This window comes from Dipodomys merriami, unplaced genomic scaffold (genome assembly GCF_024711535.1).
Source record: "Dipodomys merriami isolate MVZ:Mamm:240054 unplaced genomic scaffold, mDipMer1.0.p SCAF_66, whole genome shotgun sequence".
Lineage (NCBI taxonomy): Eukaryota > Metazoa > Chordata > Mammalia > Rodentia > Heteromyidae > Dipodomys > Dipodomys merriami.
This window is the reverse complement of record NW_027206246.1, coordinates 5,911,114-5,929,891: the sequence shown is the minus strand read 5'-3', so window position 1 is coordinate 5,929,891 and position 18,778 is coordinate 5,911,114. Positions and strand designations below refer to the sequence as shown.

General features: G+C 39.4%; 1 pseudogene; it reads left to right on the top strand.

Annotated features, from left to right (window-relative positions):
* The first annotated feature begins 12,924 nt into the window (after window positions 1-12,924).
* LOC138815693 (histone-lysine N-methyltransferase PRDM7-like) lies at window positions 12,925-15,801 on the top strand (annotated as a pseudogene).
* Window positions 15,802-18,778: the final 2,977 nt, after the last annotated feature.

Sequence of the window (18,778 nt, the reverse complement as noted above, 5' to 3'; positions counted from 1 at the left end):
TTCATGAATTGGGACTTCTAGGCCCTCAGTTCAGGTACCAGCATTGCCAAAAATTTCATCTTGGAGTAAGATTCCAAATGAGACACGTGTTTTCCATTTCTGTACTAGTGCTGGGTGTCAGGTATGATGTACATAATATGTGTGCAAAGCTACATGCTACAGAATAGATTGGAATAAATGTAATAAATGATATAGGTACACTCACAGTCCATAAAATAAATGTTAATTCAATCAATCAATAAGAATATATAATGAATCACTCCAATAAACACAATACAGACTGAATATATAGATGTAAATATAAATCACATATTTAAAATGTCTATAATGTTACATTTTTCGGGCTGGTGCTTGCATTCAGGCCTAGGGAAGAGATGAGAAGTTCATGCATGATTCACATAGGAAATGATAGGCAAGACCTCTGGCACAACAATTATTTTTAATTAAGACTTCACGAAATGTGACAATAATAAGTACATTCAGGAAATTGAGGCATTGGGAAAGATCCAAGAATTGATAGTCACATGGTAGATAGGATTCCAACACAGCTTGACACATTTTCTCTATACAAATAGGTATTTATTAGCATTCTAGCTTCAGCTTATGAATGGATGAATATGGTGCACAAACCCCACCCTGGAGCTCAATCTCAGGTCCTGGGTAGGGCCTAGATCCTTAGTAGCTCAAAAGCTGTTGTGCTTATATGGACCCATTAGAAAGTTGGGCCTGTTAGGCCCAGAGTTCAACTCCCAGCAATGCCAAAAGTTTCATCCTGATGTGAGAAACCAATTCATACAGCTGTTTTCCTGTCTTGTGAAAGTCCTGGGCCTCATCGAGGACGGAGAATACTAGATAGGCAACTCTATAGCCATGGGAATAGGTTGTCATCCAAGGCAACACAGATATACCTGCCACCATACAAAATAAAATACACAATACTTCCATGAATAAGAATCAAAATTAAAAAATAATTACATTGAAAGCAAGATGCATACCACACCTGTATGTAAATAGAGACCCAATGTTGAAAAAAGGCAAGCTTGTTATTTTGTCCACTGCTGGGACTTCAAATCAGGCCCTGGAGCAGTCCTGACATTCTAGTCTTCAGGGATGACGAGCTTTTCCTTCCCCCAAAGTGCAACAGGGTTACCCAGATCTAAGTTCAAATCCCAGGCCTGACAAAAGATTCATCCTGATGTTAGAACCCAGTCTTTACAACTGTTTTCTTCTCCTATGTAAGTCCTTGGTCTCAGCCAGGATGGAGAATGAATGCATAGGCAACTTTATAACAATGGGAACAAGTCATCATCCATGTCAGCAGAGTTATACCTGTCACCATATTCAGTAAAATACACAATACCTCCATGTATTAGACACAAAATAAGGAAGAGTGCATTGAATGCAAGATGCTATCCCCACATATATGTGAATAAATATCCTATGTTTCAATTATGAATTTATTCCTATCCTGGCCCTCACTGGGGCACAACCTCAGGTCCTGAGAATGACTTAGCTCCTTAGTTGCTCACAGGCCGGTGTCCTCACCTTGACTCTTTTGGGCGTGCTAGGCTCTCAGTTCAAATCCCAGCACTGCCAAATCATGAATCCTGATGTGAGAAGCCCATTGATCCACCTGTTTTCCTGTCCAGAGAATGTCCTGAGTCTCAGCTAGGATGGAGAAGGAGTAAGAAACTCTATAGAAATGGGCCTAGGTTGCCATCCAAGTCAGAACAGTTATATCTGTCATCATATGCAATAAAATACAAAATGCATCCCTGACTAAGACACACAATAAAAAGAACAACTACACTGAAAACATGATGCATTCCACACATGTATGTAAATAGAGATCCTATGTGTAACATAGGTGGGCATATGATTTTTGCCTGAGCTGGGGCTTCAATTCAGGCCCTGGGACCAGGCTTGACCTTCTAGTCTTCAACGATAGTGAGCTTCTCCTTCCCCCACAGTGCAAAAGAGTTACCTAGACCTGATTTCACACCCCAGCTCTGGCAGTAAAATGGCGCAAATTCTGAGCTACGGTGCTTCATTCATGATTTTACAATTTTTTAATATTTTTTGCCAGACCTGGGGCTTGAACTCAAGTTGTGGCAACTCTGCCTCAGGTCCGATCATCCTAGGCTGCAGCCTCTGGACCCACATCCCATCCTCAGATCTTAGGACCCCAGGGATTGTAGGAAAAAGTAAAAAGCCGGAGGGGAAAAAAGTGCGGGAAATTCCAACTGGCGCTTTTAGGTTTATTTTCATTTGAATGTTGTCCATGGTAAGACTGAACATGGTGGACTGCAGATTGAAGGTGACCTGGTGTGGCTGAAGGCTTGCTGGCTGTCGGGGGAGCCACAGTATGACTGGGCAATGAAGGCCCCGAGGTCGAATCCTGGTCAGCCATCCTACATTGAGGGAATGGCAGGAGTTCCTGAGATACTCAATTCCGGACCTAAGAAGAGCCATGAAATACGATCAATCTCTTCCTTGAATTAGTAGTTCCTGAGAATTCGAGTAGGAAATGATAGTCAAGACTCATGGGTTATCGATTAATTTTAGTGAAGAGTTGATGAAGCATGACCATAATCATCACAGTCATTAAATGGAGGCATTGAGGAAGATCCAAGAATCGATAGTCACAGGGTAGATTGGATTCAATCACAGGTCTCCATCTCTCCTACACTATACAGATATGTACTTATTTGCTTACTACTTTCAGCTTATGAATGGATGACTATTGTGCTCCCCCTGCCTTACCCCTGGGACTCGATCTCAGGTCCTGGGAATGGCCTAGCTCCTTAGTGGCTCACAGGCTGGTGTGCTTATCTGGACCCATTCGCCTATTGGGCCTGCTAGGTGCTGAGTTCAGATCCTAGCAGTGCCAAAATATTCATCCTGTCAGAAGCCAGACGTTTCACCTGTTTTCCTGCGTGAGTCCTGGGTTTCAGCTAGGATGGAGAATGCATGAGCCACCCTGTGGCCATGGGAAAAGGTTGTCATCCATGTCAGCCGAGTTACACCTGTCATATATACTCAAGAACATACTTAATACATCCATGAATAGCATACAAAATAGAGAGGATAACTACGCTCAATGCATGAGGCAGTCCACACACGGATGTGAATATACATCCCATGTTTCAATGATGCATTGAGGACTCTTGTGGCCTCCCTGGGGCTTGATCTCAGCTCCTGGGAACAGCCCTGCTCCTTAGTGGCTGACAGGCTGGTTTGCTCATGTGGACCCATTGGGCAGTTGAGCCTCCTAGGCCCCGAGTTCGAATCACAGCACTTCCAAAAATTCACCCTGATGTGAGAAACCATTCGTTGCACCTGTTCTGTGCTGTGCAAGTTCTGGGTCGCAGCTAGGATGGAAAATGCATAGGCAACTTTATACTTATGGAAATAGCTTGTCATGTTATGAATGCAACAAATGTGGCATGTCTTTCTGGCTAAAGTCATACCTCACTTTGCATCAGATAATACATACAGGAGAAAAACTTTATGAATGTAACAAATGTAGATAATTTTTCACCAGAAGGCACTACTTACTGTCCATCAGAGAAGACACACAGGGGAAAAATCCTATGATTTTAACATGTTTGGAGAGTCCTTTACCAAGAAGGCAGTCCTTACTGGTCATCAGAGAAGACACACAGGAGACAGACCTTATGATTATATCACGTATTTAATGTCTTTCATCCAAAAAGCAGACCTTCACATCCATCAGAGAATCCACACTGTAGAGACACCTTATGAATGTATCGATTATGTAACGTCCTTCACCTGGAAGGAAGCTGTTACTAATCATCAGAGATAAAACACAGGAGAAAAACCTTATATATGTATCGAGGGTGCAACGTTTTTCACCTGGAAGGCAGCGTTTACTGATCATCAGAAAAGACACACGTAAGAAAAACTTTATGAATGTTTCTCATCCAGAAGGCACACATGAAACTCCATCAGAGAACACACATGAGAAAAACTTTATGAATATGAAAAATATGTAAAATCTGTCAACCAGATGGCACCACTTACTGTCCATCAGAGATGACACACTGGACAGAAACCTTATGATTGTAATGTGTGGAAATTCTTTCACTTGGAAGGTACACCTTAACAAACATCAGAGAACACATACAGGATAGAAACCATATGAATGTATCCAGTATGGAAAATCTTTCACCCATAAGGCAAACCTTACTTAACAAAAACAGAAGACACACAGGAGAGAAACCTTATGAATGTGTCCTGTGTGGAAAATCTTTTACTGAGAAGGCATACCTTAACGTCCATCAAAAACACACACACAGGAAAGAAAGCTTCTGAATGTATTAAGTGTGGAAATTCTTTACCCGGAAGCAGAATTTACTGACCATCAGAGAAGACACACAGGAGATAAATTTTGTGAATGTAACAGGTCTGAAATATCCTTCAACCAGAGTCCAGAACTCAGTAAGCATAATGGAATTCACACAGGTGAGAAATTTTAGGAGCGTAATAAATGTGGAAAGTCTTTCACCTGGAAGAAAACTCAGTTTGCATCAGAGCATCAACACGCAAGAGAAGTCTCATGAATGCAACAACTTTACAGTCTTTTACCCAGAAGGCTCAGCTGAGCATTCTTCACTGAACACTGAAATGAGAGAAATTCTATGACTGCAACAAGTGTGGTTTTTTTTAAAAAAATTCACCCCTCTGTTTGCACCAGAAACACACAGGAGAAAACACGTTCACGTTAATTTATAGAACACACACAGGAGAGAAACCTGATGAACATTACCAGTGTGTAGAGACTTTCATCTGAGAGGCACACCTCATTGTTGATCAGAGAACTGACATATAGGAGAAACGAAACCTAATGAATGGAACAAATGTTCAATGACATTTAATCTGAAGTCAGTCCTCAGTGAAATTGAGAAAATCCACAAGACAGAAACGTAATACAACAAATAAAGAAACACATTCAGCAAAAAGTTATATCTCAACAGGTACCAAAGACTTGGACACACGGCAGCATCTCCGTAAAAGTAAGCATTAGAGGAAGTCTATCAACTGGATGTCAACCTTCAGCAAGCATTGGAACATTAACACAAAAAAGAAACCCACTGTGGGAAAATTGTTGTCACAGATCTCCGTAATTTATGAAGAGAAATCCTTCATTGCAGAGGTAACTAGGTGTAATGGGAAATCTTTCTTTACTCTTAAGCATTCACTGAACCAAGAATTCTTATCCTTTCATTGTTTTGAGTAGGATATATATACTTGAATATTATTCAAAAGATTTGGACACAAGTGATGCGCATTATTACTTTCAGGCATGCAGAGTGATTAAAAACATAAAGTTGTTGACTTGTGTCTGTATAATAAGCAATGACTTATCAAGATAATTTTATATACTCTTCTCAGAAATAAGAGTTCCAGCACTTTGAGACTGGAGTCAGATGATCACCAAGTGCTTTGGGGAACAATAGATGTGAAAAGACTGTCCTGAGTTAAGCCCAGGACATGAGAGCAAGGATTTCTCCACTGCTCCCTTAAAGTCTCCACAGTATGTGTGGTCCATTCCTCGTAACACAGATGACACTACTTCCAGTTCAGTTTTTGAATGGAAGTTATTGTTTATTACAAAATGTGCACGAGCCTAAAATCTGTCTGGACACCTTTTATCCCTAGATCATTCATATAACATTCAGAGAACATGGGAGGACAGATATTTGGGAACACATTTTCTTTGTGTGCGGACATAAATCTTACAATTTAAACTCAGAGTCTAGGAACTGCCCTTAAACATTTTTGCTCAAGGCTATTGCTCTACCATTTGAGCCGTAGATCCACTTTGGGTTTCTTTGGATGGTGAATAAAAAGAAGAGAATTCTGTATTTGGTTATGGATGAGTAACACCAAAATGATTTCAGTGCTTAATTAATCACTAGAGATGAGCTACTTGTAATTGACTCACTCTTAACTTATTCTGCTGTTCTGTTGAGTGAGTTATAATAAAACATCATTATGGATGATGGTAAGAGCCTGATTTTTCTCACTTTTCTGGAGGACGAAATTGGAGTTGTTAGGAAGATGAGTATCTCTCTATCACCACTGCTGTCTCTTTCTCTCGCTCTCTTCAGATAACTTATCAAAACACTATTAAAATAGTTTTGGTAAAAAAATCTGATAGCAATGTAAAAAATTAGAAACGAGGCAAAAGAGAAGCTTGTTAGAAGATGGTTGCAAAAATCCAAAGGATAAGAGAAACATAGATAGAGGTAGGACTCTGCTAGATGTTTAGTAGGGTAAAATTCAAGTAAAAAGTGATCCTCATCACTTTCTATTACGTAGATAAGTACATACAGCATTTTGATACAATATTATAGTCCATATTTTCTTGATGTATTGATTTTCTATCTAACACCTGGAAAACATATATTTGTTGACTTATTTGCAGTCATTTGCAATCTCATGAAAGATCATGGAAGATAGTCTATTTAGTGAAATAACCACGCAGAGAAAGACATTGAACAATCTGAACAAAAATGGAAACTGTCAAAAATAGAACCAATTTCTTACTGGAGTTGAGAGAAGAATAAATGCTACTAGAGTCATGGAGAGATTGGTCCACTTGGTTCTCTGTTCAAGAATTTTGTATTCTTCATCTTTTGGTATAATTGACCCAAGTAAGATTGTGCTTTTGAAGGGTTTCCAGTGTGGTATGCATTTATATATCACAGAGGGGTTGGTTATGTGGTCAAATGCCTTCATTTAGAGAGTTCACATAGAAAGAATAGACCAGACAGAGAGAATTGTGACTGAAATCACAAGGTTGCAGCCTGATGTCTTTGATTTGAATTGAACATGGAATCTGCAATGTACTCTGTGCCAAAGATCCATGATAGACTGTGGAAATGTTACCCTGTCTGTGTTATTCACATTGGATAAACCTGGAAAAAGACAGGTGAACCTTAACTGTTCTTCTTTATGTGGTCATGTAATTTAGAACTCATATATAATGTCTGTTTTCCTATGCAACTACTTTACAGTTATACTGAATGTGCCAATATCTATTTAGGATCTATTTACATTCCTTGTTTCCTTACTTCTTTCCATTCCTCCTTCCTTCCTGTCTCTATGTATATCAGGAATTAGATTGCTAGATAATAAGCTAGTTATGCTTTTAATTTTTAGAGTGCTTTTCATACTATTTCCCAAGGTAACTGCACTATTTTATATTTCTACCAGCAGCGAGCAAAGGTTCCATTATTTTGTTGGTCGTGGGGCTTGAACTCTGGGCCTGGGTGCTGTCCCTCAGTTCTTTAGCTGAAAGCTAGTGTTCTACCACTTTAGTCATAGCGGCACTTTTGGTGTTTTGGTGGTTTAATTGGAGATAAGAGTTTTACAGACTTTCCTGCCCAGGCTGGCTTTGCTCCATGATCAGACCTCAGCCTCCTGAGTAGCTAGGATTATAGGCGAGAGCCACCAGTGCCCAGCATCCAGTATCTTTTTATTTATTTTTATGGTAGGCATCCTAAGGAGTCATTGACATTTTACTTACATTTCCCTACTGCTTAGTAATATTGAGCATATTTTCATACATTTGTTAGCCACATACAAAGATTTATGTATCTTCTTTGTAAAAACGGTGAATTCCAGTGTTTTTCTCATTGTGTGTTCAACTTAGTCTGCCATAACCAAATAGTATACAGTGAGTTAATTAAATAAAAATTTATTTCTCATAGTTCTGAAAGCTTGAAAACTCAAACCAGTATGCTAGTGTGACTGGGTTCTGATGAAGGATCTATTTTAGGTTTGTAGATGGCCTATATCTCATTGTGTATCTACATGAAATCTTGGTATGTTCATGACTGGGAAAGGAGGAACAGTTGAGATGGAAAGGATCTTTCTTTGCTTTTTTCTGTGAAAGTTAAATCCATCTCGGGCCTCACCTCCATGATGTCATCTTACCCTAATTAGATACCAAACGTTCCATCTCCAAATAATATTTTGAGGATTGGGAATTCAACTTATAATTTTGGAAGAATGAAATGCAATCCATAGTGCCCATTTTTAAGTTTATTATTATTATCATCATCATCATCATCATCATCATCATCTTCATCATCTTCATCATCATCGTCGTCAATCCTGACAGTTGCCTTGAGTGTTGTGTCTGACCTCTTCAACTTAAGGTGAGCACTCTACCACTTGAACCACAGCACCACTTCATATTTTCTGGTGCTTAATTGGAAATAAGAGTCTCACAAACTTACCAGCCCAGGTTGGCTTTCAGTTCTATTTGAGGCTTTATACTTTTCATTATAGAAGTCTTTTTACTTCATTAGTTAAGCACAATCTTAAGCTAATTTTTTGAGACTATTGTGATTTTTCTGATTTCTTTTCCAGACTGTTCATTGTTGGCAGACAAGCTGATGATTTTAAATGTTCATCATTTATTCTGGCACATTTCCAATAGCATTTATCAGATCTAGAATTTTTCTCTGGAAATTTTTAGGATCTTTTAAATATAGGATCATGTAATATGTGAACAAGCATAATTTAAATGGTTTCTTCCCTTTTGACCTATTTATTTCTTTCTCTATGCTTATTTCTGTGGCTTGATTGCATTCAATACGGGTAAAGAGTGAAAAAAATAGACATTTGTGTCATTCCTGCTATTAACAGAAATGATTTAATTTTTGACATATACCCGTAATCCTATCGAGATATATACCCAGTATCACTAGTTTCTTCAAGGGTTTTATGATAAAAGAATGCTGACTTTAACTGGGCATAACACCTGTAATCTTGACTTCTCAGTAGGCTGAGCTCTGAGGATCAGAGTTCAAAGCCAGGCCGGGCAGGAAAGTCTGTGAAGCACTTATCTCCAATAAACGACCAGAAAACTGGAAGTAGTGCTGTGCCTCAATGATTGAATGCTTGCCTTGAGCTGAAGAGCTGATGGATAGCACCCAGGCCCAGAGGTCAAGCCCCACAACTGACCAAGAAAAAAAAAGAAGAATGTTTACTTTTGTCAAACGCTTTTTTTGCATCCAGAGAAATGAGTGTGTGATTTTTGTCCTTGATCAGCTTATGTGTTGCATTGCACTTAAAGATTTATGTGTGTTAAACAATCCTTCATCACTGAAATGAAACTAAGTTGACCATGATGTATGCTATTTAACTAAATAATCTTTCCCTCTTGTTCCTAATTTGCTTAGTGTTTCTTGTCATCAAAAACCAATTAAATTATAACAGATAGCTTATGAACACAGAGTGAAGCAAAGATGGGTTTTGTCTAGGTTTGAAGAAATTTAAGAAAAGAAATATAGGGACAAGCCTTAATGATAATTCAGAAAACATTTTCCTAAAATAGAGTCTTTTCTCTCTGGCTGAGATTTGCTGTCAAAAATTAGAATCCACAGTTTGCAGATATTTTGTAACCAAAATCCAGATTTCTCATCACTTTTAGTCAAACCTTCTTGGGTGACCTTCAGAACTGAACAGAGTAAGCGTCAGAAGATAAATGTCTCCCAAATTCTATTGATGACTAAACTTTCTTCATGGTTCCAAGTAAGAGAAGAAGCCCTAGGAACATCTGCTTCTTTTTCCTGATCTCTTCTGTTCTTATCATATTCATTCTAAGATTCAATTCATATCCACAATAATCACTACCACTTATTTTATTTTCACAATATTTTAGACTTTATTTTAAATGTTCCATGAACAAATAGATTTCAATATTACAACAACATAATGAGGCAAATAGTAAACTATAATCACTTACGTGATGAGAAAACCGAAATCTAAAAATGTATTGTGTCTGAGATCACACTTAGTGGTGGTGAAGTCTACCAATACATTTTCTCTAAAGGCACTTACAAGTTCATAAATACTTACACAGCATTATAAAGTCTTAGCTATCTTAGCCATTCACACCTTCACACCATTCACTGAATGATTGTTCCAATCTCTGTTCCAACCACTTTTCATTTTGTTATAACAAATTGATAGATGCAACAATAAATCCACACTATTTGTAAGTTTTAAGAAAAGTTTACTGACAACTAAAAAAAGTGACATAATATTTTACATAGATACATGTCCTTCTGAGGCTAATTTCAAATGTCAATTCTGTGAGGAAGAGGAGGATTGGTCCCTTCTTCTGAGCTTTAGTTAGCTGATTCTGGAACTTTCCATAGTTGTTTGTTTAGCTGTAGCCTTTACATGTGAGTCTTTTGAGTGGTTGTACAATAACTGATCGTTCTTCAGAGGTCTGAAGTCTCAACTGAACCCCCCTCAATATTTTCAGGATAAACAAGTTATAATCAATATATATAATAATTAATCAGTTTTGAAATTTAAGTAAAAGTAACAGGCTCGAGAAATACTGAAGTTAATGTCTTCAAATTCAATTTCAACTAACTTATTTCAACTAGGGATGTCACAGAAAGTGAATTTATATCAGGGCTCAAAAACAAATAATTAGGGGCTTGGAATGTAGCTTAATGGTTGAGTGCTTGCCTAGCATGCATGAAGCCCTTAGTTTGATTCCTTAGTACCACATAAACAGGAAAAGCAAGCTGAAAATGGTGCTGTGGCTCAAGCGGTAAAGTGTTAGCCTCAAGCCAAAGATGCTCAGGGAAAGGGCCCAGGCCGTGGACTGGAAAAAAGAAAAGCAGAAAGAAATGCTTAGTCAAATTGGTGCTGTATTTTAAGAATTCACAAGATTCAATGTTAAATTTTTTGGTGCTGGGCCTGAGACTTACAATCAGGACTATTCATTGTTCCAGATCCTTCCTTTTGTGCTAGCAAGGCTAGCACTCAACAACTTGAACCACAATACCACTCCTGGCTTTTATGATGGTTAAGTGGATATGAGTCTTACTACTCCTTGGGCTGGCTGCCAAGCTTACTCCTCAGCTCTCAGCCTACTGAATAACTAGGATTACAATCACAAGTCACTAGAGTCTGCCTGATGAACATTTTCTTTTTTTACCGTATCACATTTTTTTTATCTTATCATCTCAAAAACAGACATGTATACCAATTTATACAATTATTATATGGTACATACTTTTTCAGGCAAAATTGCATAGAAAAAAGTCAAACTAATTTCAAAGTCATCTGTTATAACTAGTTGCAATTTGAATGTACTTAATTGTCCATATAGATTTCTGCCAATAATTTCTTCCTATTCTCACTGCTCTGTCATACCTTTTTCCAACCAAGTTTTGTAATTCTCCACTTTCCCCGTGTTCTCTTTCATTAAATGTCACCACTAGTCATGTCTTCTTCCAAGCTTCATTTCCTTCATTCACAGACCTTGTTGGCTTTTCGGTTTGTATTCTCAAGTGCTCTCCCTCCCTCAGTCTAATTTATATGGATTTGAGAGAAAACTGATAGGAGATGGAAGGCTTAGGAAATACATTCCAATTCTATATGTGACTTTCATTGAAGGGAATGCCCAAGACAACCTTAAGTAAGGAACCTAGTTTGAAGAAGTTCTCAGGAATTATAAATTTCTCAAAGTCAAGTGGATTAGAAGAGGCCCAGAAACCAGTGTTCCCTCTTGGAGAAGCAAGGACAATACTGCAAACAAAAATTGGGTAAGAGAAAATAATTTGGGAAATTTACTAATTTTGGTAATTCTAGCAAGGTTGCTGAGGGTAATCTGATTATGTGAGATGGACTTTGGAAAGTTCAAACATAGGCTGAACTAAGCTGCGGAACTAGTAATTAGGTTTCCAATGAGCAGCACATAAGAATTTCACAATGAAGTTACACACTTGGGTTATTATCCACCTGGAGGCACTTAGGCCATGACACATTTTACATTCTCCCTGAACTTCTGAATGTTAATCTAAAGAACATAGATAAAGATGCACAGACTGCACTGGGAACGTGGTTTAGTTGTAGATTATGTGTCTTGTATGAATGAAGCCTTTGGTTCTATTCCTTAGAACCACATGAACAGAAAAGGCCAGAGGTGGCAATGTGGCTCAAGTTGTTGAGTGCTAGCCTTGAGCAAAAGAAGCACAGGGGGAAGTGGTGCTGTGGCTCAAGTGGTAGAGCGCTCACCTTGAGCTGAAGAGCTGAGGGACAGTGCCCAGACCCAGAGTTCAAGCCCCATGACCAACAAAAAAAAAGAAAAAAAAGAAAGTTCCTAATTTAGCCGGGCGCTGGTGGCTCACGCCTGTAATCCTAGCTACTCAGGAGGCTGAGATCTGAGGATCGCGGTTCAAAGCCAGCCCGGGCAGGAGAGACTGTGAGACTCCTATCTCCAATAAACCACCAGAAAACCGGAAGTGGCGCTATAGCTCAAGTGGTAGAGCGCTCGCCTTGAGCTGAAGAGCTGAGGGACAGCGCCCAGGCCCAGAGTACAAGCCCCACAACCGACAAAAAAAAAAAAAAAGAAGCACAGGGACAGTGCCCAGGCCCTGAGTTCAAGCCCCAGGACTGACAAGAAAAATGTGTACAGCCTGCATGTTGTCTGAAAATGATAAGTAAAAAGTAAAATAACAGATAAAGGCAAAGTGTCTGATAAATCTGTGACCACACATTTTCAATCCTGTATGTCCACGTCTTTGCTCAATACTTAACATACCCTCAACAAATATTCTGAATGAATAAATTCATCAAAGAGCACTTTATAAGAAATTTAATGAAGTCGAAATTAAACCTGAAAATGGGAATGGCCAAAACTTAAAATTGAATTAGAAACCTGTAGTTAGTGTTCAAATGAAGTCTTTGTATCTCTGAGTCAAAGGTTAATGGGGGACCAGAGTATGTGAGAAGAATAGATGATAATTTGGTAGTAAGAGATTTTACTTTTCTGAAGAAATAGGGACAAAGATTGTTGATCCCCAACTTAAATAACCATTGTTTTTCAACTTGGACGTAGGAAAAAGGAGGTAAAAAATGAGCATGTACATCCTACAGGAAAGAAAGAGTTATGCTTATGAAGATATCCATAAACCCCAGGATGATGATTACCTGTGTAAGTAACCCTCTGTGCTTGTTCAAACAGAAGGCAAATGTGCTTTTATAATAATTCATCAGGTCATTTGGCCCCCAATTACTGGTTTACTCTAGTAACTTCACATGAAGAACTAAGCGACAATGATATGCATTCTGTGCTCTTTCTCATGATTGTTAAATCTGGGAATGTACATATTTCTTGACTAATTTTTGCTTCTCTTGCCTCAGATTGTGAGCAGTGTCAGAACTTCTTCATCACCAGCTACACTGTTCATGGGCCACCTATATTTGTAAGAGACAATGTGGTGGACAAGGGGCATTATGACCATTCAGTCCTCAGTCTGCCCACTGGGCTGAGAATTCGTCAGTACAGTACCCTGAGGCTAGGCTTAGAGTATGGAATGAGGAATCTGATCTGCAATTGGGTTTGCACTTCAGCCCCTATGAGGGCTTGATCATAGAAGAAGAAGATGCAGACAATAGGTACTCCTAGATGGTAAGAAATGCCCTCCCTTTCCCCCCTTTCTCTAACTCCATGTGTCCCCCTGTGCCTCCAATGAAACATTGCTAGGACATGGACAAAATAATTGTATGTGTTTGTGGAATCTGCATAAACATGGACATGCTGATTTAGGATCAAAGTATAGTGCATATAAACAGAGTGTGTTAGAGGCAAAGTGCATCCATGCTTAAGGAGCCTCTGTTAGGACTATGACAAATCCCCTCAGATGTGTAGACGGCATCTTATGTGTTCACAACTACTGAGTCCATGCAGGCTCAAAGAGCATCACTGGAATCAAGTAATGTGATTTTGCCGATTATTACCCAAAAGCCTTTAGCTTGTCTTTCTGAAACTCAGATCACAAAAAGGAGTAACTTCTATGTGTAGATGCAAAAAATAAATCCCAGGCCAACTGGAGTGAGTCCAGCAGTCATTTTCATGGTTCCTAAGAGGATATTATCCTCAGAAGACTTGCACCCTGATTATCACACATATGGATTCCCATATCTCTATTTTTCTTTTGCTGTACTTGGTGCTTTCAAAATTATGAATATTTGATGGACAAGAAATAAAAATATAAATAGTATAGCTGGGTTCCATAGCTCAACCTTTAATTTGGACTTTTGAGATAGAGATGATGAGATCTGTCTGATGCCATTCCTAGCATAAAAGATTATAAGACCCCGATTACTACCAATGGCTGAGCACTTTGGTGCACATTTGTTATCCCAGCTACTGTGGAAGTACAATGGCTGGATAAAGTGAAGTATCTCCAGCAACCCAGGCAAGCACAAGCAGGATGGCAACCCAGGACAGCAGGGTAAATAATACCTCAAAAACAAACTGTGCACTGGTGGCTCAAACCTGTAAGTAGCTACTCAGAAAGCTCGGATATGAGTATCATGGTTCAAATCCAGCCCATGGAAGAAAGGCTGTGAAACTCTTATCTCCAATTAACCAGCAGAAAATCAAAAGCGGCGCTGTGGCTCAAGTGGTAGAGCACTTGCCTTGAGTTGAAGAGCTGAAGGACAACATTCAGGCACAGAGTTTATGCCCCTTGACAGACAAAAAATACCTCAAAAATAAACAACACAAAAAGGGCTAGTGGTTCAAGTGGTAGAGTGCTTGTATTGCAAGAGGTAAGTTTAGTTACTGAGTTCAATCATTAGCTCTGGTATGTATGTATGTATGTATGTATGTATGTATGTATGTATGTATGTATGTATGTATGCATATAAATATGTGTACTGTATCAAAATACAAATTTCCATGAGAGACAAAATTAAGACATCAGAAGAAAAACCAAAGGGCCTAACTTCATTCATAGATCCTGCATCTGTAAAGCACATACTGTATACGAGTCAAAGAATTATCCTCAGTAGTTGAATAAATCATATTCCCTGAGTAATTGCGAAACACATGTGGAAATAGAAAGGACAATTTCATTGTAGGAGTATTTAACTATAATTTTTCTTCGTAGTTTTTGCAAAGTACATAGTGCCCTAACAACCTACAAGAAAGAACTTTAGTCTATTAGGGTATACTCAAACACGTAGAAGCAGAGTTGGAGCAGTGGTGAGGTTCAGAAAGCAGTGGTTCTATGATATGTCCTGCAGCCCTGTGCCATGGGGAACCATTGTCTTATCAGGAAACAACATCATGAATAAACAAATTTCCCTCTATTGTCTTTATAAGACAAAGGATTCTCTGAATTTCTATGGGACCATAGTGGAGACAGGTGCATGAGTGAGTCCAATCTAAGGAAAATTACTTGGGCCAAATGTCAAATGATGTGTGCTAATCTAGAAACAGAATGCATGTCCCCACCAAAATCTATGACATAAACTTTAACTCAATTTAGAGAATCTGGAAATCAATCTATTTGTGACAAATAAGGATTAAGAGAAGTCTGGAACTGAGCTTTGAAAACAGTGCACTTAGAGTTCTAGAGTGGATGAGTATTAGGAGTAGATCCAAAGGGAGCAGAAACTTACCCTCTTATGTTTCCTTCCTGTGCCTGCTTCAACTTTAGGTATATGAACTGTGGCAGGTGTGCTGAGAATCGGAATCTGAGGGCCTTTCATTATCAGAGGTAGATCTTCTACCAAACCTGTCATGTCATCAAGGCAGGATGTGAGCTGCTTGTCTCGTATGGGGATGAGTATTGACAGCAACTGGGCAGTAAGTGGAAGAAAGAGCTCACAGCAGAAACAGGTGGACCTTACTATGGTTCCTTAAAAAGGAAAAAAGAAAAAAAATAATTCTCTTTAGGAATTTTCGAATATCAACTCTTCGGTGGAACAAAAGGCAATTTAACGTGAGAAAAATTTCAAGTTAAGTACCTCTGAATTTAAAGATGCAGTTTGTATACTTTATTAGGAAAATTTCCTTATTTTTAACTATTTGTCCTGATTTTACATTTTAAGAACTTCATATGTTTGAATGCAATACAAAATACCGTGCTAAAAGGCGTAGAGACCAAACAAAGAACCTACCAGCTCTCTTTCAAAGAACCAGTTACTTCTGGCCATTGCAGTTTTTTCTTAATTCCCTCCATATTCGCAAATATTATGCATATGTCATTGTTCATTCATTACATAGTCTACATATTCTGTGAATATATTACTAGGAAGAAAATCAGTTAGAATGAGAGTTCCTATAGAGACTTGTGTCTTTGACAAAAAAGAATCCATCTTTTCTCAGGGCATTTTGCTCTAGCCATGGCCCTCAATTCTTGGTTCCATGGCTGCAACTAGTCCTTACTTTTCTTCCTCACTAGAAACAACTAAAAAGTTTTTAGTAAGGATGTTCTTTCAGTAGAAAGGCCTGAGATAGAGGAGGAAACATAGCCCTGTGAATATCTCCGAGATGGCCTGTCATCGGCGTGGAGAAGTTGACTCCTGTAGTTGGATGTGTCAGTGAGAGGACAAATAGGTTGGCAGTGATTTCAGAAACTCTAAGGAAAATATCTGTTATCTGCTACTGGAAAAAGAGTGTCAGTTCATGTTCTAAGAAAATGTAACAGTAAAAATAACTAAGAAACCAGACAGCCCTGATCTGTCCAGGAATCTCAGACTGCCCTGACCGATTATCTCCCAACTCTATCAGGAAGCAATTTAGGTCGGGAAATAATCCAGGAATAGTGCCCTCAGCATTCCTGTGATTGGCCCCACCTACCCCAACTTATAATATGCTTGCTATGTATGATTTAACCTATCCTGTAACTGCTAAGCTAGAAAGTCCCTGCCCTTACTGGAAATGATCATTCCCCAACCAATAAATTTAAGACTAGATTTACTACGAACCACCGACCTATCACAAAATCAGTGTTGTAATGATCCTTCCACCTGCTTCATACAAAATAAAAAAAAACTTGCTGACCAAGAGATTGGGACTGACAATTATTGACCTGCTGTGTCAGGGAAGATTTGTGAGTCCAGCTCGAGCTGTAATAAACGACCCCCCTGCATTTACATTGGCAAGGGCTTTCTGCTGGCCTTTGGGGGCGGTCTATGGCCTGGTACTTCAGCAGGAAGCAGGAGGACAGCGAGAGTCCAGAAGACAGGAGAGGCACAGGAGTGAATGCACCTTTCCGTGGAGACGCCTGGGCCATGCTTATGAAGTTCCCAACATGTACGTGTTGGCATCCACGCAAGTCCCTGGAAGTCCCACTGGTCTGGGGCACACTGCCTGCTCTAGATCTACAGTCTGAACTTCCCCGTTGGCCCTGGACCTGGCTGGGCTGGAGCTGCACCCACCAGCCATGCTTCCTCCACCCTGTTGCGCATAGCTTCCCAGCCACTGCTTGGTCTTCAGCATCTATGCCAGTCTGGCTCTCTGGGGCAAGCTGAGGCTGAGGTGACCATTCTGGGTGCCCGTTCAAGTCGTGTGAGGCCAAAGCTGTGGTGGAGCCAGTCCTCACACACTTCCAGGTATGTCCAGAAAGGATTGAACTCCACTGGCCCAGTGCTGCCGTCCTCTCATCCCCAGAGTTTACCTCCATGTCCCCACCTTTGTTGTTGAAATTGTTCAGCCACTGTGATCTTAATTTTCATTGTCCTCCTTTGCAGTACTTGAGATTCCTTCCTCTTCTCACCAGGCCACCAGGCCCCATGGGATCCGCCCCAACAACCCCACCTCACAGACACTCTCCAGAACCAGGCAGCCTTTGGGCATGCTGCTTCCTGAGCCTCCGGCTTCCTGCCTCTTTCCTTGCTTCACCAGCTTCTGCCAAGGCCTCCTCTCCCCTCCACACTGCCCCAAACCTCAACCCCAGTGTGGCCTCCCATGTGGCCAAACTCATCTCCCTACCACGCCCAATCCAACCCCAGTGTGGCCACTGCACTGGAGAAGACAACTAAGGTCCAGTGGCAGCAAAGATGACACAGTGTACAGCTGGTTGAGAACTGGAGGCAGCATAGGTCTCTCTGATCATCTTTCTCTTCACTTACTCAGGTATTAATTGAATTTAGTATTTAATTTTTGGTACACAAAATCTCATAAGTATCTTCTTATTAAGCCTTTGCAGAATAGCTGGTAGAAATGCAGTCCCGGATTGTGTGTTGTTTAATTTTTTTGAGATTCAGAGATGTTTAAAGTAGTTATAATCATCATGAATTCTCATTTTCACAGTAGAGCGCTATTCAGAAAATAATTACTTATGCATCTATTATCAATTATTTACATGACTTGAAACTTAAAGTTTCAAATATTACAGGAAGATCTTTGATTCATGTTGAGTGTATGTGAGTAGGTTGAGCTGTTGCATACATTCAGTGTGTGTGTGTGTGTGTGTGTGTGTGTGTGTGTGTGTGTGTGTGTGTGTGTGTGTGTAGGAGGTGTATATGTATTATTGAAATCAGGGATAAGGATGAGCACTGGTCTGAACTTGTTTCCTTTTTTTGAGAGATATGGTATTTCTGTGTTGGTGGTAAGCTCTGACTGCTTGCCTTTGCCTGATGTGCACTTTGCAGTTTTTTTTTTTTTTCAAATAAGCTTCTTATTTCTTATTGAGCAGATAGGGCTCTGATATTGCTTTGCCTTTAATCTGCCATCTAGGATCTTATTTTCCTCTTTAAAAATTAACATACAATATAAATTTTATCCCCTGTCTGATTTTCCCTTTAATTTGCATTTTGAAATAAGTAGTATAAGAAGTTTGAGCTCTGTATTCATGAAGTTTGAATTTTCTGTTTAATGTAATAACTGGACACATTTGTTAGCACAAAGATCTTAAATTTCTTTTGTAGTTTTAGTTTAAAATACCCTCCTCCATGTTTTTAGCATGGGAAGACAAAC